Source organism: Labeo rohita, chromosome 21 (assembly GCF_022985175.1).
Source record: "Labeo rohita strain BAU-BD-2019 chromosome 21, IGBB_LRoh.1.0, whole genome shotgun sequence".
NCBI lineage: Eukaryota > Metazoa > Chordata > Actinopteri > Cypriniformes > Cyprinidae > Labeo > Labeo rohita.
The window spans coordinates 7,473,866-7,498,054 of NC_066889.1; the positions used below are offsets into that span (position 1 = coordinate 7,473,866).

Here is a 24,189-nt window from a genome sequence, read left to right on the forward strand (position 1 = left end):
TGCCCCCAAATTTGAACTTCCAAAATGCAGTTTAAAATGCAGCTTCAAATGGCTCTAAGCGATCCCAGCCGAGGAAGAAGGGTCTTATCTATAGCAAAATTGTCTGTCATTTTCGAAACAAATTGACAATTTATATACTTTTTAACCTCAAACGCTCGTCTTGTCGAACTGTGTTTTTTCCGGTTCAATAAGGTCAATACAGCTAGGGTATGTTGAAAAACTCGTTTTTCGACATACCCTAACTGCATTGACCCGGATTACAGGGACTACGCATGCACATCACAGAGAGGAGACAAGACGAGCGTTTGAGGTTAAAAAATAAATAAATTGTCAGTTTGTTTAAAAAATGACAGATCGTTTAGAGCCATTTGAAGCTGCATTTAAAATGCATTTTGGAAGTTCAAACTTGGGAGGACCATTGAAGTCCGCTATATGGAGAACAATTCAGGAATGTTTTCCTCAAGAAACATAATTTCTCATCGACTGAAGAAAGAAACACATGAACATCTTGGATGACAAGAGGAGAGTAAATTGTCTGTAAATTTGTGTTCTGGAAGTGGACTTCTTTAAATTTATCAGCCAGGCCATGTTGTAAAATAAATAGATATATTATTAAGACTTTGGATCTCTAAAATGAATTTGTGGTTGGAGTTTTGACCTGTGTGATCAGCCTCACTATTTTCATTAGAAGCTAATAGCAAATAGTTTTAACAGCAAGCGAGTCATGGTTAAACTTAAAAGACCTTATCATGAGCGTATATAATAGAGCACAACAGAAAGGAGTGAAAAATGCAAAAGTACTATTTTAGTACATAGTATGTCCTCCATAAAATCTCTACAAAATACCCAACAGATGCTCAAGAGTGCTAATGTTGCTAATGTGTGCACGATACTGTGTGAATTCATGAATCAACTGATAAAACACAACTAGGCTTGCCACGATAGACGGTGTTGACGGTGTTACCGGTTTTAAGACGCAACACCGGTGACATCACTTTTCCACCGTGACACTGTCCCCACATTTTTTTTTTTTTTTTTTTTTTTTTTAAGTATTCGTTTTTTTATTAAATATTTATTTGAATTAAATGGAAAATATAATTCTAAATAATTTACTTAAGACGAGAGCATGCACTATAATTAAAAACTGAACATGGCTACAATACGTCATATTTCATTTATCACGTGAGGAGAACGAGAGGAGTCGAATTTACAGAAAGAGAATGGCGGTGTGTTTTTTTTTTTTTTCGTTATGTTAATAAAAGTTCTGTTTAATATCAGTGATTTTTTTTTTTTTTTTTTGTACTTTCGTTGTCGTCCATTCAAACAATTGACGCCGAATTGCCAATTCCCGCAAAACTGAAAGTGAAAGTATAATACGCACGCATTTATAAGCTATTTAAACGCAGAAAAAAAGAGGAAACCCCCACCCCCACGGTGATACCGGTATTACCGGTGTTGTCACATGTCGATTAACCGGTGGGGAAATTTCCTCATCGTCACAACCCTAAGCACAACTAATCATATTAGAATGATTTCTGAAGGATCATGTCACATTAAAAACTAGAGTAATGGCTGCTGAAAATTCACAGAAATAAATTGTATTTTGAAATATATTAAAACATAAAACATATTTTCTGAATTATCATTTTTGAATCAGTTGGTTTAATGAGTGATTCACTAACTCAGTTATTATGACAGTCACTTGTTTAATTCCTGAATGAATCAGTGCTATTGAACAAATTATTTGAATTAATTATTTTCTCATGAAGACTTTTAAGTAGGGATGCACTTTGCTTCCCGGTGAGCCTGCACGCTGAACACTGCCGGGCGGTTCGGCGTGCCGTATATGTTTAATATATATATTTTTTCGGACGTATTTTCTATTTTCGAAAATGCCATTTTCGGCTGAAAATTCGGTTCATCACTGGATGAAAGATTGGATGGAGTAGAAATTGAAATTAAAATAATCAAATCACTGAGGACTTCAAAATTGCAGCAAAAATCAAAGTAAAAAAAAAAATAATAATAAATTACAGGCTGACTGAACTTCACCAAAGCAACTCATAATGTATGAATTTCACCAAAGCAACTCATAATGTAAGTCAGTAGTGTGTTAAAGCCCCCATGTACCTGTATGCACTCCAGACAACATCTAGTCATGCATCTAGTCATCAGTGAGCTCCTGGACAGCCAGTGGTGCTCCTTGGCAGCTTTAGATGGTCCTATACATAATGTCCTAATTCAAGGTTCTAAATTGGATTCAAGTCTGGAGAATGTGAGGGCCAAAGTCAATGACATCAATGTCTTCATCATCCAGAAACTGCCTACACACATGATTGCCACATGATGCCAGGCATTGTCATGCGCAAGGAGGAACCCAAGCCCTACTGCATCAGCATAAGTTCTGACAATGGCTCTGGGGATTTCATTCCGGTGTCTAACAGGTACAGTTGGCTAGCACATGGAGGTCTGTACGACCCTCCAAGGACATTCCTTCCCAGACCCACTAAACCACCACCAAAGCGGTTATGCTGGATGATGTTGCAGCCAGTGTAACATTCCCCATGACATTTACAGACTCTTTTACGTCTGTCATATGTGCTCTCTGTGAACCTGCAGTCATGTGAAGAGAACGGGGTGGCAATGTGGACCTGCTAATTCTGCTGTTCTCTGGCAAATGCCAATCGAGCTGCATGGTGTTGGTTCCCACTAAAGGACGTTGGGCCCTTATGCCACCCTTGTGGAGTTTCTGACAGTTTGGTGGGAAACATCTGGTAAATCTGGCTCCTTCTGGTCCTCCTTGCACATAGGAGCAGATACCAGTCCTGCTGCTGGGTTGTTGCCTTTCTGTGGCCCTGTGCAGCTCTCCTCATGTAATGGCCCATCTCCCTTTATATTCTCCATGCTCTTGAGACTATGCTCAGTCACACCAAACCTTCTTGTGACGGCACATATAGATGTGCCATCCTGGAGAAGCTGGGCTACCCGTGCAAAAAAATTGTCTTGATGGGGTTGTCTTGGTGTTGCCTCTTTATTGCAGTTGTTGCCACTTTCATATGCACCAAAGCAGGATAAACTGATTCACAATTACTTATGCTTCTGGAGTGGGATGGGGTTGAGAGCAATGGGAGTAGAGCGAGGCCAGTGGCACAAATGATAATAAGAAACGCCTACACCATAGGTGTAACCATTTCAAGTCCCACGGTGGAGGATAAAAGGATAAAAGGAGGAGTGATAACAGTGTGTTAGTGTGATTCACTGCCAATGATTAATGGATTGATAAATATTAAAAATTTAATCATTTTTTTATGTAAATTATATAAAATAATAATAATAAATAATCACCACTAAAAGCCAGACAATTTTATCTTTAAAAATTTTTTACCATGCAGTGCAGTATTTGGAGCAAAATAAACTGGGAGTGGCTTTGTGTCAGAGGTGAGAGTTTTCTTGAAGCTTACTGGTCACATTTTGGTTTGTGATCTCTAAACCAGAACATAACCTGTACTGGAGCAAGTTATCCATGGAGCATAAGTTACTATGGCGATGAACACCACTAAATGGCAAACCACTTTCATGGTACCTAAAACCCCCAAGCCTGGAATATTTTAGTAGGTGTTTTGTTTATGGTAAGAAAAAACAAAACAAAACAAAACAAAAAAACAACAACAATTACAGCGAACAACTGCTGCTTTTTATTTTATTTTTTATTTTTTTATTGAAGTTATAAAAAAAAGTCTTCTTTTGATAGCTTTATTAAAAAAAGTGATTTGATGTTATTTAAACAAAATAAAAGATAAAATAAAACTACAGAATGTAGGAATTTGGTCCATATTTGACACATTGTAGGTTAGAGTGTTGATATATTATTAGGGTTGGTGTGGTAAAGTGAATAAAGATCTGGGCTGGTAAATGCAAGGTTGTAGTTTCAAACCGTACATATTCATAAACTATCATAGATGTGTCCTTGAGCGTGACACTTTACATAAAGTTGTTTCAAGGGGGCTGTTCTTATAAATGTGCCTTGTAAGTCACTTTGAATAGAAGCTCCACTTTGAGAAAAAAAAAAAAAAAAAATAATTTCCCAAATGCAAAGGAATTATTGAATTATTCAGAAATCTGTTACTTATATAAAGTCTGCAGATATACTCTCTAAATCACACACTTTCTGTTGCAAAGCCAGAGTTTTTAAGCTCAACTATGCATTGCTGTTTCCATGTGAGAGATGTTTGTAGAATTGTAAAGTCTTATGAAAATGATAAAACGGTTACACTTTATTTTGATAGTCCACTTTAGACATTCTACTAAATATAAGTAACTTTGCAACTACATGTCAACTAATTCTCATTAATTTGCAACTACATGTCTACTGACTCTTAGAGCAGATTGTTAGGTATAGGGTTAGTAGTATAAGTTGACATATAATTGCAAAGTTTAGAAGAGTGTTAGAATATATTAAGCAGACAGTCTACTAATACTCTAATGACTAGGTGACATGCAGTTGCAAAGTTACTTACTGTTAGTAGAATGTCTAAAGTGGACTATCAAAATAAAGTGTTACTGATAAAACCTGCATGAAATCATGATATCAAATATTCTGTTTAGCTGCACAAATTACATTTAAATTAGCTTCTTGGCTTGTTACATAGTCATTGTTGACTGAATTTCAGAGATAATTCTATAAGATCATGCGAACATTACTGAATATGATTATTACATACTATTAGGCACATAATGTCAACTCACAGACGTTGAGCACTTAAATAATTCATCCTTTGCTTAGAAACAGGGCACAGAAGTGCTGAACCAGAAGCAGATGTCTAGTTCTAACCTATATTTTCATCCTTTTGACCTTTAGACTTGGATACCTATAGACTTTGGGTTTGAAAACTAATTTTTATTTAACTAGTCCTCCAGAGAAATAGTGGACTAATTGACGGGTCACTGTTCTTCAACTGCATCTTTGCGGTTTCTTAGCTGTGTTGATGAGGAGTTAATGTGAATGTAAAGTGAATGTCCATGCAGTTGAGATGATGCAGTTGAGAAATGAAAGTGTGCTTATCTCCTTTGCCAGATTTGTGCTGCATACAGTGTACAAATTGGTCAAGAAACTTCATGCATTGATCACTTCTGATCAGTTCTGTGACACTTGATAAGTTTTATGGCAGTAGAATTTGGTCTTGTATATGAATACTCTAAATGAATACAAACCATCTCAGTTGTCGGTCTCAGCAGCTATGCGATTTATTTTTAACTTGCTTTATGAATGCAAAGTGCTCTGGGTTCATTTCATTTTCCATTTCGTGTAATCAAAATAGGACTTGTTCTTGTAATCTGTCTGATCTTTTTTTCTTTTTTCTGTGTTTACCTTTTTTTTTTTTTTTTTTTTTTTTTCTTCAAATTTTTCATTTTGGGGTGGAGTAACCCTTTATGTTAATGTCTCAAGACATCTGCATGCTGTTCCACTATTTGGAGTTTTAGGATAGGAGAATTATTTACCTGCAACACAGTTGTGTACCTGTATTATGTAGAACAGAGCAGTATTTGAGGCTAAGCATATCCCATCATTCATCATGTTAATGTGCCCTGAAATCAAGTGAATTCAAAGAAACATTGTGTTTAATAGTTAAATAAATTAGATATTACATATAATTTAATAGTAAAACGTAAAATGTTACACGCTTTTATTGGTGGAAAGATGATTGTACATTTTTTTTCTAAAATGTTTGGAACTGCTTTTTTATCACTAAATTAGAAGCATCACAGTTACTAATTTGTGTTGTCTGTTACTGAACACATTTAGAGGTTTATTTTGACGTGCAAAATATTGAAAATCAAAATATGTAAATCTCACAGGAATGTGATGTAAGTACAGTGCGTGCATAATTATTAGGTAAGTTGATATTCTGATATTTTTTCCAAGCACATTTTACAAATGCCAAACCACATTACTATTAATTTTATATTTAATCATTTATAAGTGATATATAATTGTACATAGAGGCTGGAAGTGAAAATCTGGTTTTATTCAGGTGTGGATAATTATTAAGCAGGTTTTCTTTTACAGATAAAATGAGCCAAAAAAGAGATTTAACTCAGACTGAAAAGTCCCCATGAGAAATATTCAAAACTAATGCAATACAGAAATTGGGCATGATCAATGGACAGCAAAATGCTCACTGGGTCAGCAGGATCAGAAAAAAAGAGAAGAAAAGACACATAATAACTAAAGAAATGCTAAAGAATTATGAATTGATGTGAACAATTAGGTGTGAAACTACCAGGAACCCTTTAGTCTCCTGTGCCACCATTTTCCAGAACTGCAACCTACTCTGGAGTTTTCAGAAGTGCAAGATGCCAGGTTCTCTGAGACTTAGGTTAGGTAAAGAATCCTAAAAAATGACCCCTACTTAAAAAGAATCACATGCTGGAGTATTGTGTGTTTGTTTTTTTTTTGTTTTTAATAGGCTTTATAGACAGATACGTTGAGAGTGACTCTTGAAGGACCAGCACCACGTCCTCTTGTACCAGTTTGAAGAATTTATCTTACAGAATCTCTGCAAGACAGACTTTTCAAGATAGGAGATAAACTAAAAATGAACTTACTGCTAGATTCTTGAAGATAAATTGCTGAAAGAGTGGTACAAGAGGATGTGATGCTGGTCCTTCAAGAGTCACTCTCAACTTGGTGGCACTGGAGACTAAAGGGATTTTGATGCTTTCACACCTAATCCTTCACATTAATTCATAATTCTTTTACAGTTAACAAGTGTCTTTTCTTCTCCATCTGTTTTTTTCTGATCCTGCTGACCCAGTGAGCATTTTGCTGTCTAATGATCATGTCTTAACTTTGCAAATTCTAGTATTGCATTAGTATTGCATCCTTCTCATGGGCATTTAATAATTTTGACTTTTCATTTCTCTTTTGGCTCAATTTATCTGTAAAAGAAAACTTGTTTAATAATTACACACACGTGAATATAAGGAGTTTTTCACTGCCAGCCTTCATGGTCAATTACTTACAAATGATTAAATATATTAATTATATATCAGTTACAAATGAATAAATGATTAGTATTGTGTACAATGTGTGGGTATTGGGACAATTTCCAGGTGCACATGAAGTTGTATGATCCATGACAAGACACAAACCATGGTCAGTTACCCTACTGGTGGATTCTGTGGATTCTGTACACCATCTGATTTTAAAAACTTTTTCCATTAACTGACCAACATATATTGCTAATATTTCATAAGATGTTTCAACAGATTCTTTTTTTTTTGTCATGACAATTTTCCTGCAGCTCCTGAGTAGTTTCATGACATTTATAGGTTCTTTTGTGCTACCTAGATGACAGTACACTTCCATATGGCCTGTGCCAGCTGAGCAGCTTCCATTGAGTCGAATTGGAACACTAGAGAATAGCTTTCTTCATTCTTGACATGTCGACTTGTGGCAGGACTAACTGACTAGTTAACTGGGTTGTGAACCCATGATGTATTTCTCTCCCTCCTTTTCTTGAACCTCAGCGCTACAGTACCTTATTTCTTCCTCTTCTTATGCTATTCATGCTGTGTTCTCTCTGTCTGTCTCTCTCTCCCTCCTTTGGATTTCGAATCATGATCCCCTCTGCTGCAAAGAAAACTCCACCTACTCAGAGCTGCTAATGTAGTCACTGACAGTGCAAGCTCTCTCCTGCGCTTTCTCTCTCTCTCTCTCTCTCTCTCTTTCTCTCTTTCACACACACACTCTCACTCTCACTCACGCTCACTCCACTCCGGTCCCAGATAAATAAATAGCGTCAGAAGGATGTGGGAGAAGAGAGATGTTGCTGCCAGTGGAAAAAGAACAATGTTGAGGCAACTCTCCCCTGTTTATCTTCAGCGCAGGCTTCCAGTCTGGGGATTACAGGCACATTCCCTTTGGATTTCTTGCTCACTGAAGGATGCTCTGTTCTGACGGCACTCCTGCCGTACCAACAGCGAGGACTACTGGACTTTTTTCACTGTTTCCACCTACCTGCCAGAGAGCCACTGATCTAGCTAGCCAGAGGAGCCCATGGAGTCCATCCCTGTGGTAGATGGTCCACATCCCATTTGTGCTTGGCAATAGACTGTGAGGCAAAGAGATTAGAAACATTTGCAGCCGATCAGCTCCATGGTTTTCTGACTTTATCAAGGCTGTGATTTTTGGCATCTGATAAAGAGGTAGGACTTCAAAACATATTTTGTCCTTCTTACTTTAGTGTTTTCTGTGCTTTTGACTGCACTTTTTGTACTTTCGTTGCTGATGATGGTTCTGCACATTTGCAGTGTGGTATTTGGAAACATTTTCAATGCATTACACTTAAAATGAAAAGATTCAAAGTTGTTCTACCATCAGTTTTGATACCACCTACCTTTCATTATTCCATAGCTGTTGTGGAAACTAAGAGAACCCTAAAATATAAGAGGAGCCAAAGGGTTTCTAACCTCAAAGGGTTAGAAAAGACATCAAGACATTCAGAAACCCTCATTGCAGATATCTGTCTTGCTTTAGACTTGCTGAGCAGAACCACATGGTGACTTCTTGCAATATTGTGGACGCAGGTGATGTGTGATGCCTGCTGAGGTAGCTCATTACTCTGAGCCAATAGACTGAGGCTACACATCGGCTGAAACCAGTTTTGTTGCTCTGCCAAAACATCTCTGTCACACTCACAAATGCCAAACACGCTGTGGCGTATTTCCCATCCTCAATGGCAGGCTGTTTTTTTCTGGTTTCTGTAAAAGTAGATGTGTTGTACGGCAGATTTTTTTGTCTTCAGGGAGTTGTCACTACATCTCAAGGATCTCTTGTAGCCAAAAGGCACTTTTAGGCACGTTGTTGTCCATGATTTCTTGTTTAGTGCCATTCAGCCTATATCCACTCTCCTACCCACATGCCTCTTGAAGCATTGTATTCCTGTTTTTTTCCCCACTTAGGGTTAGGATAATTCTTGTTGCCAAAAAGTCATTGTGGAAGTGTGCAGGCATCTCAAAATGTGGTCAAACGTGCCAATGACTAGACTGTCAGCAAAGATAGACCAAAAAGATGTAGACAGAATCAGTTGTGCTAGAGAACTAATGAGCACCTGAAGGCAGGTTGGCATACTGTCTGGCCAGGGATAGAAAAATCCCTCCATAGATTTAAACAGAATTAATTACCAGAAAAAAAGGAAATTAGCAGCTTTGCTTACCCGCTTGTGACTAGCACAAACCTGAATCTGAGCATGGCAGTTGAAAATGGGATAGTTTTTCAGAACCATCATGTGTTTGCAACATTTATAGAACGTGTATTGTGAAAAGAAAAATTAAAATGAAGAATATGACAGAAAATAAGTTTAACAACATGCTCTTTATTCCATTTGCTTGAGCTGTCTCAAGTCAATTAAATGTATAACTGAATCGAGTCAGATACAATCAAACTAGAAGTACATGAAGGTCGGTGTTATATTCATAATGTTCTATGTAACTCTATCATTTGATGAATATGAATGGAAGAGTTCTATAATGTGAACAATTAAGCAACATTTCTTAACAAATACTAGACATATTTTAAGATTCTGAAGGACAGGCTAAATGGAAACACATAGCAAGTTAGACAAACAAGAATTGAATGGAAATATTGAAATATGTAAACCTCAAAGTAACACTTATTGGATGGAAAGCAACATCAGTGAAACACCGTTTAAAACACATTTAGCCACCCTTTAATATTAAAAGTTATGGCAAATGCATTCTGGAATGCCCTCTGACCATTTCTCCATGTGCTTTCCAATAGCCTAGAGGCAGCTGATGCATTAATGCTGAATGAAAAATTGTTATATTGTTTCCAACATTTTTCACAACACACACACACACACACACACACAGACATTTTTTTCAGTATCTTCTGTTACATTTATTAAATGTTACAATTATCCCTATTGTCCCCTAAGGCTCAGCTGTACATTTCAGTCCCTGCTGCTTTCTTTAACTTGTGTGAAATGAGTTCCTGTTAAAATCCCTTATATTAGCGTAACAGCTCTGTACCACACAGCACATCTGCAAAAGGGCTTCTATAGTGATTATTAATTCTGTTTGGGTGGGAGGCATGTATATCAACAGCAGACTCCACAGAGACAGGAAACGGGAGGATTATTTTTGCACTCTAATTAGTATACTACAAGCTCCGACTTAATTGGTGGCCCCTAGTTTGCATTTGATGTGGTTGAGAAGTGAAAAAAGGCTAAAAGGAGGGTGAAATGAAATGAATATGTAAAAAAAGAAGAAACAATCTGTCAACCTTCTTTTGAAGTGGCACAGGAAAAGACAAGGCAGGATGTGAAGCCAGTAGGAGCTGGGTCTGTGCACACAGATCTGTTTGAATAAATATGTAATCTGAGCCTACAGGACCATGATGCATTAAAAATGAGGACACATTTTACTCTTAAGAAGATGCTCAGAAATGTACACCAAGTTTGGTTGCTGTCATTTGCGTTTCAGTTTAGCTGAATGCACATGTGGGTGCAAATATTTAGGTAGGTGTGTGTGAGATTGTTTAGATTTTTATTTCTTTATTTCTTTATTTTCACAAGCACAGACTGTCTTTCTTACTGTATGTTGTGTCATACTGATGCATTTGGACGGGTATTCAAGCCATCTAGAGCAGATGCACTACAAAAACTTGATTTTCTTTTCAAATATTTATAAGATGCTCTCTCTTATTTATCTCTCTTATAAAAAAAAAGTTTCTGGTCACCTATACAGGTGAAACAGAAAGCTGTGATTATCTGTTAAATAACATGTTATTATCTGTTGATGATAATAATAATAATCCCTCCTAAAAATGTTCTCGTGCAATTCAGCTTATTTATTTATTTATTATTATTATTATTATTATTATTAATTATTCTTGTTTTGTTTTTGTTTCATTTGCAGTGTAAGGAGCAAATGAGGTTAATCAAGCAACCATTATTATTGTTCCAAATCCGTTCATATTGGATACAGATCGTAATGGTTTTGAAATATATGGCAATGAATTCAAACACTATTTTTAATAGATTGGCCAATTAAGTTCTGATGTCTAAACAATAAAACCTGATAGTGAAAAATGACATGCACTTATTACCTGTCGAATCTCATGGAGACTAAAAGGCCAGTAAGTGTCTCGTTCTTTAAATTCCTTCTCAAACAAAACTTAAATTGATATGTTACCCTTCATATGAGGCCTCATGTTTGCCTTGGGATTTATTCAACAACGTTTGAAACATCTGTCCCCTATAGCGGAGAGCATGTGAATACATTTTAACTGCTAAAACTGTCACATTGGTCTGTTAAAATGCCTCTACTTCCTGTAAAAAGAAGTCCTCCTGTTCTCTGGTTGGTTATTTAAATCCATTATCTTGCACAAAGCTGTCCAGCCACTCTACGTAGGAGAATGACACCTGACAACCTCCCCGTCTGTGTCACAGAGATGCTTGTACCTTTCGGAAGGCACCACATGAAGAATCGACTCCCACGTAGACACGTCTGGGCCTGTCGAAAAGCGGCAACCATGTGGGTGCAAACACTTTCATTATTTGATTGCCATCTTGTGTGTAATGCCTGCTGAATTCTTGGCCATAATAAATGTGGCACGTGGGCCTCTGGCACGGCATTAAGTGCACAATAACTCTGCGTATCGTTTTGATGCAGACCTGCACAGATGCGCGACTGAGCTCTGGGGCTCAGCTTAAGGGTGATCCTCCGTGACTGACACATAATGTAGAATGAGGGTCACCTTATTATACTGCCGACATCTGCTAGCCTCCAATTCCATGATTTGCAGGAAAAAAAGGTGCAAATTATACAGGGGAGTTTGTAGGGGTCTCACCACCTCAATTAATGTTTGAACCACCCTGAAGGAACTCAATACAAAAGCTTAGAGATTCCTAAGAGTCTTAAACCTACAAAATAGGTACAAAACAGTACAAAAAACTGTGTTGTGGAGCTAAAATACAATTTGGGTTGCATGTGACAATTCTCGACAGATCCTTGAAGTATTTTTTTATATTAATTCTAATGTTATTTTATGTTTCAGTTGCTTGCACATAAAGCACTTTTTTATTATAATGAGCTGATGGGAGCCCTTTGTAAATACACAAATAATCAGGGGTTTATGCATATTTTTAAGTATGTTAATGTAAGCAAATGGATTATGGATAATATTGTCTGTGTGAGTGATGGTCATATTTACCTGCTGTATGGTTGGCTGCATTGACTAATGAGGTTCTGGAATTAGAATTTTTTTAACCCTTGAATGGTTAAAGAGATTTAACATCCAAACAACGAATTACACCTGCAAACTGCAGCTATTTTTGTTCATGTGAACATAATTTTATTATCAGCAGTGCATCTGAATCTGAATTCAAACTATATATGTAGCAACACTTGTTCTATTATGCTAAAAAAGTATCATTTTTATTTTATAGAAAAATAATCAACTTTATACAACATATTCCCTGATTTTACAAAAAGCCTAAATAAATAAATCCACAGGGCCTCATTCATTAAACTTGAGTAAATATATGAGTAAATTCGGAGTTATCTGCACGTAAAACAGACCTTCCCGAAAATTTTCCTCCGGATTCACAAACGGTTCGTAAACGTCCGATTTGATAGTTAAACGTGTATGTTAATGAATTTCAATCATTTGTATAGGCCGCTCGTGCACCCCCATTCACAATTAGCATAATTCCTGCCTTTTAATTACAGCTACGCAAATTGCGTGTCCAGAAACGCAGTGGAATATTCGGGTCTACTTTCTCAGGTTTGGCTCCAGTATATTGCATAAAGACAAAAAAGACTAATAGGCCATATGGCTAAAAATAAATATTCAGTAACGTGTGTCTGCCAAAGAGTTTTTAGCCTGCTAAAAAAGTGTCAGGCGCTCTTCTTAAAATGACCAGCTGGTGGAGCATGAAAACGCTGGTCATTTACGACTGGGTAAATAGTAACAGTGACGAGGGCCATGTTTTACAGTTATCAACTTAGATAGGAAAAAACAAAACAAAAAGAGGGTAAGGGCAAATTAACTAATTATTATGCCAGTGCATCAAAATTCAGTGTCAAATTTAGTTTGCCAAAAAGAACACAGAACGTTTTACGCACCATTTACACGTGGTAGGGAGAAGGCAGACATTTCTTTTGTACCAACTAATATTTTGAAAATACAAAAATTATAACGTCAAAAACAGCTTTACGAACGATTTACACAACGATTTAATTCGTTCTGCTCATGTTTCATGAATCAGGCCCACGGTAAGTCAGTCAGTCAGTCAGTAAGGAGTAATTAAGCCAGGATTGTGTCAAAACATATACACTACCATTCAAAAGTCTGAAATCACTATGATTTTTTTATACAGCCGCTGATAAACAAACAAACAAATAAATAAATAAACTAATTTAATTAACTATGATAACTTACAAGCTTCAGAATCACTAGTCTAGGCTGTCAAATACTCTCATCTCTACATTTGATTTTGATCTCTGCACAGTTTGTCTATATAATAAGGGAATGTCTGAAATATTAGAGCAACTGCTGTCTTGTGCACTTACCTACACCCATATCATGGTTTAGCGGCACCTTCAGCCTCAGGTGTCCTGTCTAACTGCTGAAGCCTGTCAGATTTGTTGCTGAGAGGCTTTTTTTTTCCAACCACAGAAAATGTGTGCTAGCCAAATCTATAAATAACATCTGAAATACAGACTGGTAGCAACATTGATTGCTAATGTCCTTCCCTTCTGCAGCTGTGCTGACTCAGAAGCTGCCAATTTTTCTATATTATGGCACTCAATCAGATGTCTACCTGAGGTTGATGCAGCTTTAAAGTTATTGATGTGACCAAATATCACTAATAATTTCATGTACATATACAAACAGACTACCATTGGTAATGCTTTAACTTTATGAATGACATTTCTGCACAAACTGGAACGTCTGCTCCCTGTCAACGTACAGATCCATGGTCCTATGTGTTCTCGTCCCTAGATATTACAACACTCACTTTACGATGTCCTGCCCTATCACACAAATACATCTAGCCAAGATCCTGCCGTCTCCCCCCTGGGTCTTCTCAGCCTAATGGAATGTAGTCTTCTCACACAGCGGCACACTCACAGAGCAATTACACCGACAGATTCATTTAAGGCCGGCCGCAAGCTCTGGCAGTAGACGTGAGGCGCGCTCTGACAGCGAACAGACAGCCCATTCACCCTTCATCAGCCTCGCCGGCTTTCTCACTGTACAATATCCCCCACAGGAAATGATGATTTCAGTCAGAAAGAACAATAAGGACTGTATCAGATGCTGGATGGACGTCATTTCGTTGTCCTCGGCTGAAGAAATATGTTTGGCAACTATCACAGGGCTCTTTTTAGCCAATTTGAGGCTGTTTGGAGCCAGCTGGCAGGTTGAGTGCCGAGCTTTCAGTAGCTCTGTCGTTTGTCTTGCTCCTTCTTTTTTGTCGTGCCACAGATTCTAAACAAACAGATCTCTTGGGCCGTAGCACTCTGTGTCTCCATAATGACACAACACGAAAGGTGGAAAAGATGGGAAATTCAGGTTTAAAACTACCAACTTCTTTTTTTTTTTTTTTTTTTTTTTTTTTTTTTTGTATTTTAAAAAGAGATAACCAGACTGTCCAGTGAATCTTGCATAGCTGTTTGTACGCCTTATTAGGAAATATTTATACATGGTTCTCTAAAGAAAAAAATTTGTGATGAAATATTGTTTGGACATAAAAACGAAAAGAACTTTCAGGTTAAACAGGATCTTCAATGAGAAAAATATGTGGAAAAATGAATGTTGTTTATCAGGATGTAGCTGGTTGGTTGGAAAAAGAAAACATTAATGTCAACCGTCTAAGAAAGTTTATTCAAATAAATTTAAAACAACTCTTGCAAAAGTGTGTGTGGTTGTTGTTGTTTGTGTGTTTTTTTTTTATCAGGCATTGATGCTAACCAGTGACAGATCATTTTTCCCATTTTGCAAGATTTAGGGCCAGTTGACACCAAGAAAGATAATTGTAATGATAACTATATTAGTGTCCACACCAACGGAAGTCGAAGTTCTCTTTATTCTAAGCATTCATGGCAGTCATGTGGGCTGCTTTAAATTGTTGGACTTTAAGTTGATTTAAGTTGGACTCACACCGTGTCTACACTGGACGCGGCAGTTGTCGCACCGCAACAGCTAAAGTCTGTCTACACTGGATGCGACAAAGCTACTGTTGCAAATCATTTGGAATTTGTGTGAGCACATCATAAATAGAATGCGGCAGCAGTTTACTGTCGCACCGCATCCAGTGTAAACAGCATCATTGATTACAATGGGTTCTACTGTGTTCTACTGCCGCTCACGTCCGGTGTAGACATTGTGTCAGGATTGATCCTGTTTGGCTGTCAATGTTTGTAAGTTTTCAAGGGTTTTTTATTTATTTTTATTTTTTTTATTTTTTTTTTTTACCCTTCACAGAGCCTAGTTCCTAGACAGATGTGATTTTCTCAGTCACTATTTCAGTGGTACTGTATCTGTCACGCAGGGATATTTTATGTGTGGTATTTAAAAAAAAAAACATTTACAGCACCTTCAGGTAACGCAATATCTGGTGTGACTGTAATTTGATATTGTGTAGAGACTCATATACCATGGTGCCATGACACCTACATTGTATTAGACTTTCCTCATCTGGCTAATTACATAACAAGGCAATGAATAGGTCTGAGCATATTCTTAATTACCCTGGGTAGCCCAGACTTATGAATTCCCCTTGTAAGCACCATATCTAAGGATTACTAATTTAGCCTGATGTTTCCTTTCTCTTTCATTGCTTATTGATTTCAAATTCATAACTCCGAAATTAAGGAACGGGCGCCTTTTGAGTCCAATTAAACAAGCCAGGCATGGTCCTGGGAGGAATGATTATGGCAAATAAGAGCATTTTCATGGGCTCGATGTATAGCAGTCAGTTCACCTCTGGAGGATAATGCTAGCAGGAAAGGAAACCCATAAATGCTGCCCTGGGTGTAAGATTGAGTGGCTGCATAATAATCACACAGTAGCTTTGAGAGTCTAGTTGAAATATCATAAAATATACAGGCACAGAAGAGGCACAGGTTTTTATTATTATGAGCTGACAGATTGGCTATTCACGCATCTCAAGTGTATATGCTATTTTGTTGCTTTTAATGTTTGTATTCATTCATTCATTCATTAATTCATTCATTCATTCACAGCCATCTGCTGTAGTTAGAGATGCCTGAACATGTACTGATGTATATGTCTAAAAGAATTGGTTTTATAAAGGCTTAGTGAGAGTGTGACTGGAAAGCATATAGAGTAAACTCAATGTTTTTTTTATTTAAATTTTACTTTTATTACAATGAAAATAGTTTTTAGAGACATTTTAGAGTCATTAGAGACTAGTGTTAATACATCATTGCTATTTTGTGTCAGTTTCATGTTGAATGCATGTGGGATGTAAGGGTTTAAAGCTTTATAATACATCAAATATATAAAAAAAGATTGGTTAATTTTATTTATTGTATTATATATTATATATATAATAATATTAATTTTAGTTTCCCCAGTATGTTATAATGAAAATTTATATCTTAAAAATGCTAATGAATTAAGAAATAAGTAGTAAGAAAATAAACTTTCAAGCATTCAAACATTCAAGATATGTTCTTGGAAAACAAAACCTGATTTCTTATGAAATGTGCTTCTCAGGTTTTTAGGTTCTCAAATTTCATTTGCAAACATGTTTTGATATTTTTACTCGGAGACAAGTCAAAACCCTGAGATACTGAAAAAAGCCTTGTATTTCACGTTTTCTGCAGGTTTCACGTGGTGAGGAGCCCCAGAGGGTGTGAGAATCCTTCCTCTCAGAATTATGTTGTCACGTTTGGGAAATGATGTTTCTCTTTTATCCCTGATGTGCTTTCACAGCCTCCGTCTCTGTTTTTCTGGCTCTTGTCCTAAGCCTTTTGATTTCTTCTCATCTCCCTTCCTGTCCTTCGGAGCAGCTCTCTCTTTGCTTTCTTCTTTCCTCTGTTTTCTCTCTCTGTCCTAAAGGTTTGTCTTTATGAAGAATACCCTCTGTCCACTGTCTAACGTAGTTTATGTCTTCATCTCAGGTCAGGAAAATATCTTGCGTAACACTGCAAATTTTCATGCCACACTGATATGGGGATTTTAGAATATTAAATACTGCAAAGGATATGTTATGATATTTCCTGTTTTTTTTTTTTTTTAGTTTCAAACATTAGTAAGACTGGTAACAGTGTAAGTTTCTTCAGTCCTGGAGCTAAGGTCTGTTTTCTCACTAAGATTCTTGATTTACTCTCCCATATCCCAGAATGCAGTGTATTAATGACCGTGAATGTTGGTGATTAGGGCAAATGAGAATAAAAAACGATCCCCCAGTTTACACAAGTGTGCTAAATGTACACCCATTGTGCCCAGCTGCTGTATAATTAGAGTCTCTGTCCTTTGGACTGTCAACCTGGCTTTTATTTCTCATCCCAGAAATCCATCTTTCCTCTGACAGGAGAGAGAGAGAGGAAAAGAAAAGAATAAAGAAAGAAACACCAAGTGGAGGGAGGGAAGGAAAACGAATTATGAGGAAGATAAGTGAGGATAGTGTTAAAGAAAATGACAAGCCCCAGCTATTGAGAGGAGAAGGTGTGTGTGTGTGGGGGGGGGACATCTCTGAAACATTTCAGTGTCAGCTGTCTTTAGATTTATTGATGGTGTTCTCCTGCCTCTCTTTCGTTAATTGGAAGTTTGTTTGTGTGCTCATGGAGCAGGTGAAGAAAGAAAACATATTTTGGCCAAGCCTAACAGAATAGACAATGTGGAAGAAGAACAAATGCTGTCAAGGAGACAGCAGGATGTTTGCTAGTCTTCTCTTTCCACAGCGTTATTTTTACATTCACACCTGTGAACAAGGTATGCCAGTTAATTTAGCATTTTGATTAGGGATTTATCTGGTCTTTACATATGTTAGTGTTTCTTTGCTACAACACACAGTGTTTAGCAGCTAACCATGTGCAGAGGTGTTCCGGCTGTGCATTGGTCTTAACATGATTTGCACAAGTAGGACATATCCGTGGAACAACATCCCTTTCATTTTAACCCTCTCTGATTTTGGGGTTACAGTGCTGTGAAAAAATAGATTGAACCTCTTTGATTTTCTGCATGTTTGTATTATATCTATATTCCTAATATTGCAACAGTGGCTAACTGGAAACCAGTGCCTCTACCTACATTTTTTGCAAAATTTCAAAACGTTCCTGTACATCATTCTCTGCACAATTCACTGCAATCATCAAGTCAGCTCCCTGTAATTTTTTTGGATCAGGATTAGAGGTATGAATATTCTAAAGATGATGTTTCAGCATCAAACAAGTACAATCATACAGAAACAGGCTGTGTGTTCAAATCTTGTGAATAATGTTAGACTAATGTGGTGATACATTACTGTGCTGTGTGGCTGCGCATGGCAAACCGCTGTAGTGAGCATCTTCCTGATGTGGGATTCCCTAATGCCCCTCCCTTCATTCACCATCATATAATATTTGTTTGTTCGTTTGTTTTTACTGTCCAACGAAAGTCATTTGGATTCAGTGTAATTTGACTTTCATTATGTCATGTTTTATGTTTTGAGGCATTTATCAGTATAAAAGATAATGGATTATATTATTATTATTATTATTATTATTGGCTTATACGTAGGTGTGGCTGAAATGAATGAACGTTAGATGCAAGTATAGATTATTGTATGCAGTTCCAGCATGCTCAGTGGTTGAAAATAGATCTGCAGTAATTGCAGATAACAAGGGTGCCTTTGAAGTGCATAGAAATAGTTACATCAACAAATGACCTAACAAGATCCATGTGAGAAGGTCAAGTTTTCCTTTCTGAATTCTAAAGGAGAAACATGGTCTTTGCATTAGTAAGCTGTCGTCTGCTCTACTTAGAAAGTGCAAACAGAAACATTAAGTGCTTAGTGGTTCAACTGGACACATTTATCATTTTTATTCAGCAGGTTTTAATAAATTATATCTATGTTTTAAAGCCAGGAAGGATTAATGACTTCAGCAATGCAGAAGCACTATGAGGCTAAAAGGAGGTAATTCCTGAGTTACAGTATAGAAGTTACTGTACAAAAGTTATGCCTAACAGTGTTGCCATGTACCATGTGTACTGTGCATTGTTTTCTAACCAGATATTTTAGCACAAACATGTAATGTTTAGCTATAAGTCTTTGAATATAATACATTTATTTTTAGAAGCAAAATGGCATAAAGCACAACTATTTTGGAATATATCTTGGTCTGTTCTTAAATCATAAATTGTATGTATGTATGCATGTATGTATGTATTTATTTAAAGTCTTTACACATTTGTTCAGATGATTCACTGTTTTATAGATCTGATTTCATATGCTTTTTTTCGTTGTTTGGGAGGCCATATGTTTGTTATGTAATAGCTAGCAGCTGTTAATGTCAATTTGCACAACAATCTAATCGCAAGCTGTGAATTATATGGTACAGTGTGAGGCAAAGTCTATAGTAATTACAGATCACACAAGCGATGTTAAAGCAAATCTAATACATTCACTAGCAGTTAAGAGTTTGCTTGACAGCTCTTTTTCTAATTCTAAACATAAATACAACATACACAATATTGTAATTAAATATTTTTTTCATTAGCACCATCTGCAAACAGTATTCCACAAGTGTTTATTCTTCACCGTGCCAGTGACTTTTGGCTTACACCAGGCAATTTTTGATATCCCAGTGCATCTGTTCTTGTGCATGTAAGAAAAAAGAAAAAGAGTGGCAAAGTCATCATTCTTGAATTGGAAGTTTCCCACATCTATTTCATTAGCGAGTTTTCAGACAGATCTTGTTGCCAGTCAACAAAGCAAAGGCATTATATCACTGTCTCAGACCTGCATGCTTTCCTGACAAGCAATTAACTGAAGGAATATTGTGTTGTCTGAATGGAAGTTGGGAGGTATTATGAAACAGTGGTGCAGGAACACCCCTCATACATCTCACCTGTCAATCATTCCCTTTGCTGAATCTATGTATCATGAATATGTATTGCATGCTCTCCAGTCATGTCATTTAAACATGGATTGATAGACAATAAATTTTATTAGTTCCCTTTGACCTAAGTGACCTAAGAACTTTTTAAATTGTATCCAAAATTTTAATATTACACACACACACACACACACACACACACTACATGTATTTTACTTACACTAGAATATTAATATACAAATATTATTCTATTCTATTCTATTCTATTCTATTCTATTCTATTCTATTCGTAATGCGGACTCGTAGGAAGCGTGTAAGATCCAATAGCAAGCTTTATTTACAGATCGTAGTCAGACAGGCAGGGTCAGTATCCAAACAAACAGAGTGACAAAGGCAAAACAATATCGTAGTCCTCAAAACAGGCACAGTCCAAAAACCAGAGAGAGCAGTCCAAAAAGTGACAAATGAACAGGGCTGAGAATCTAGGCAAAACTATGGCAATGAACAGACAAAACTATGGCAAAAACAAAGTAAAAACTATGACTATGAAACAAAACCGTGGTAATCAAAACAGGCAAGGAAACAGGAAAAACGCTTGGTAGAGTCCGCATGAGCAAAACAATACTTCGCGAAGACAGCTTTAAAATGGCCTCCTTTTGTGGCCACCAAACAGGAAGTAACCAACAAAGCAGCAGAGGGAGCAGCAACAGTCAGTCAGTGGATGAGGGCTCCCTCTGCTGGTGTGGCGTTACACTATTCTTATTTTCAGACTTGGTGTGGTTTATATATCAATATCACTCTGCATGGAAGATTACAACCCAGATGCATCATAGTATTTTGTTTCGTGACTTGTTCCTAATTTGTATCATTTATGTTTTTTTTTTTTTTGTATGCTTTTTCCCTCTGTTTGTTCCCAGCATGAGAATGTAATTTGTGAATCATTGGCTTTCAGAGGATGTGCTATTGTGCTTTCACTCTGGAACGAGATAAAGCGGTACACAGGACAAACCTGCATGTATAGTGGCATTTATAAATGAGTGGTCACTCTATCTTTGAGGCTCATATTAATTTTCACTTCACTTTTAAATAAAAAATGTATTTTGTGTTAAGATGAGGTAGTGCTGTGTGCAGCTCGGCTGATCGTAAGCCCACTGCTTTTTAGTAGATTGGATATCTGAAGCTGGAAAGTGTTAATAAAAAAGAAAGCATGCCAGTAAGTTCCTTTTTTTTATTTGCGTGGTTATAGACTTGAGAAAAATGCATTCTTTTTGCAAACCACTTGCTTTGAGAGGCACTGTATTGAAATCTTAGCAAATGAATCAGAATTTTTTTATTAAAAAAAAAACACTAATTCATGGGTTTATAAAGCTGCTATGGAAAACAAATGCAACAAACAATGAATTGACAATTGCTTAGTGTGAAATTAAACAATTAAACAATTAATTAGCATATTTTATTTTAACCCTTTCAAGCATGGTGCCAACACAAAATTAGTTTTAAAAAAATGGTTTGTGTGTAAAGGGAGCATTTGCAATACAATGTAACTAAACTGTTTATATGTATTAGAAAGGATGTATTAAAACTGTATGTATTAAATTCTTACACATCAATTACACATTAGCTGTGTTAATGATTTGAACACAATGAATGTGTCAGAAAGGCTAGCACAAAGGTATGTAAATGTGTAATATTAACACATTTTGTGATGTTTTTGGCAACACAAGAATGTGTTAAAAATGTACCTAATATCCTATGCAAAATATGCCTTTTGGCACAAAATTAGTTCTGACAATAAATGAAAATAAAAATGAATAATTTGTGAGTTTGACATTTATTGTCATAAAAATTAATTGCAAAACTCATAGAAACCAAACTGCTTAATAAAGTAGAATTATAAGCAGTTAGGGTTAAAAAAAAAAGTATATGTCCAATGTAGGACAAAACAGTTATTTTTTTCCCAGTTTTATTAGCTAACCTGACAGATAACCCTCACAACTTTCTGTCTTGCTTTGATGGAGAACTCAAGGCATGAGGCATCTGATCTAACAGACCAGAAGGACAAACAGATGGAAGCTTGTACTCCTCCATCTTTTCCACAGTATATGAGTAAAAGTGATCTTCAAAACAAGTAGCTTTAACAGTCCTTAAAAAAACCAACACAATGTTGGGGAGAATATGCAAGATTATAGACCCAGCAGAACTTGGAACGGCTTATTCAAGGCATGGTTTCGGCTTTATTCTACCAGTGAAATTGCTTTGTCTTTTTTGGCAACTGTGACAAACTGGTGGGTCTTACTGGTCAGGTTCCAGTGCAGACTAATTGTGGTTGCTGGCAATGCCAGTGTCACATAGAACAGATCCTGGTTCCACACTAAAGGTGCTTTAAAAGGTTCACTGCGATGCCATAGAAGAACCACTTTTGGTTCCACAAAGCACCATTCAGTCAAAGGTTATTTAACCTTTTAACTGTCACCTTTCCCTTCAGTGGGATGCTTAAATGAGAAGTCCACTTCCAAAACAAAGATTCACATATAATGTACTCACCCCCTTGTCATCCAAGATGTTCATGTCTTTCTTTCTTCAGTCATAAAGAAATTATATTTTTTGAGGAAAACATTTCTGCATTTTTCTCCATATAATGGACTGGTATGGTGCCCCGATTTTGAACTTCCAAAAAGCAGTTTAAGTGCGTCTTCAAACGATCCCAAATGTGGTTGTAAACGATCCCAGCCGAGGAAGAAGGCTCTTATCTAGCGAATCGTTTGGTTATTTACATTAAAAAAATACAATTTAAATACTTTTTAATCTCAAATGCTCGTCTTGCCTTTCTCTCCCTGAACTCTGTGTATTCTGACTCAAGACAGTTAGGGTATGTCGAAAAACTCCAAATGTATTTTCTCCCTCAACTTTAAAAATCATTTCATAATCATCCTACATCGCTGCTGAAGTACCGACCCAGTCTTTGCAAAGTGAACATGCAAAGAAGATCAAACACCCTTAACAAAAAAGGTAAAACAGCGATATAGGACGATTTCGAAGTTGAGGGAGAACATGAGATGGAAGTTTTTTGACATACCCTAACTGTCATGAACCGGAACAAAAGCAGTCCAGGCAGAGTAAGACAAGACGACCGTTTGGCATTAAAAAGTATATAAATTGTATTATTTGTATTAAAATAACTGATCGTTTCGCTAGATAAGACCCTTCTTTCCTGGCTGGGATCGTTTACAACCGCATTTGGGATCGTTTGAAGCCGCATTTAAACTGCCTTTTGGAAGTTCAAAATCGGGGCACCATATCAGTCCATTATATGAAGAAAAATACAAATAAATCCTAATCTAATAATGACAAACTATATATCGTTGGAAAGGTCTAAGACTCCAAAATAGATATTTTACTGCTGCTTTTTGTTACAAATTTAACAGTAATAGATTAAGTAATAAGTAATAGATTAATTTATGACAAGAGTGCACCTCAAAAATCTGCATCATAATGGGAGTTCTGACCTTTGTCACAAAAAAATAAAAATAAAAATAAAAATAAAAAATTGCTGCCATTTTCTCTATCACATTTTAGAAATCATCAGAAATTATACATCAGTTAAAAGTGTAAAACCTCAAAATTCATCCTGTGAAAGCCATTTTTAAAATCATTACATTACCATGGAAATTGGACTTCAAAACCATATTACAAAATGTATTTGTTCATGAATTATAACAAATTAAGTTTGGATAGTGCACTTTCACGTCTATGTTCAAAAATGGGGGTGACAGTTAAAGGGAACTGTGAAGCACCTTTATTTTTAAGAGTTTATATCAAGAGGAGAAGAAAGAGAATTTGTATTGCATTTTGAAAGAGATAGGGGGAGATGAAGAGAGATGAGAAGACAAGGAGATCAGTGCAATAAATAGGGTAAACGGAGTGACTAAAGGAAGAAGGAAAGGAACACCCAGAGTAAAACATGACAATTCCTTTTTACATGCTGTATGTTTTAAGGATAATTAGTGTTAAAGTGTCCAAAATACTAGCTCATACTACATAATTAAATAAAACTGAAAAAATAAAATGTCAAGTCCTGCAAACATAAAA

The 24,189-nt window shown here is 36.5% G+C and overlaps 1 protein-coding gene across 2 annotated transcripts in view; it reads left to right on the forward strand.

Annotated features, from left to right (window-relative positions):
• sgcd (sarcoglycan, delta (dystrophin-associated glycoprotein)) overlaps window positions 1-24,189 on the forward strand; it is a 238,869-nt gene that overhangs the window by 12,646 nt on the left and 202,034 nt on the right. Inside the window, exon 1 of one of the 2 annotated variants that reach the window (XM_051092723.1) lies at window positions 7,795-8,208. The exons of the other annotated variant lie outside the window; for it this stretch is intronic. The gene's annotated coding sequence lies outside the window, so the exon portion shown is untranslated. Of the gene's footprint in view, window positions 1-7,794; window positions 8,209-24,189 lie in introns of those variants that run through there. 2 annotated transcript variants of the gene reach the window in all.